The 597-nt window shown below is 21.9% G+C and overlaps 1 protein-coding gene across 3 annotated transcripts in view; it reads right to left on the bottom strand.

Moving 5' to 3' along the window:
* Nucleotides 1-597, bottom strand: part of LOC119586150 (leukocyte elastase inhibitor-like) — a 3,961-nt gene that overhangs the window by 995 nt on the left and 2,369 nt on the right. The window lies entirely within an intron of this gene.

Raw genomic sequence — 597 nt, 5'->3', positions numbered from 1 at the left:
CGGGAATTTATTTTTCATCGAGGTGTTCATTTGCGTTTGTATGTTTGTTGATTCACGTAATCTGGATTTATTTATATATACATTTTATTTTTCGTTGAGGGGCTTATTTGTGTCTATATTAATTTTGTTTTTATCGGTTGATTTATTCCGGTTGAATTCAATGGTGATTTCTTAAAATGATTCTGATATTATTTATGAATTTATGCCACTTTATTGTATTTTCTTATTATACTTAAAAGAAAAAAATATATTTTTTCCTTTGATTTATTGATTTATCTTAACTGAATGATAAAATAAAATGGAAACAGATATTGACAGAAAGGCAAAAACATTTTTTTTTTATTTACCGTTATTTACCTTTTTTCAAATAAACATTTTTTCCCTTTTTTGTCATTTAGCTTTAGTATAACCAAAAAAATAATTTAAATGACAATTTGTTTAAGAAAACGAATTTCAGAATAATTCAGACTAAAAACTGAATAAATATGAAATAAAATAAAATTAGATGATAATTCCATTTTTTTTTTCTAATTACTACATTTAATAAATGAACCTTTATAAAAAAGAAGAGGTAAAAATTAATGAAGAATAAATAGC

Source organism: Penaeus monodon, chromosome 21 (assembly GCF_015228065.2).
Source record: "Penaeus monodon isolate SGIC_2016 chromosome 21, NSTDA_Pmon_1, whole genome shotgun sequence".
Lineage (NCBI taxonomy): Eukaryota > Metazoa > Arthropoda > Malacostraca > Decapoda > Penaeidae > Penaeus > Penaeus monodon.
Note: the sequence above shows the minus strand (reverse complement) of the source record. Positions and strands in the feature narration are given on the sequence as shown.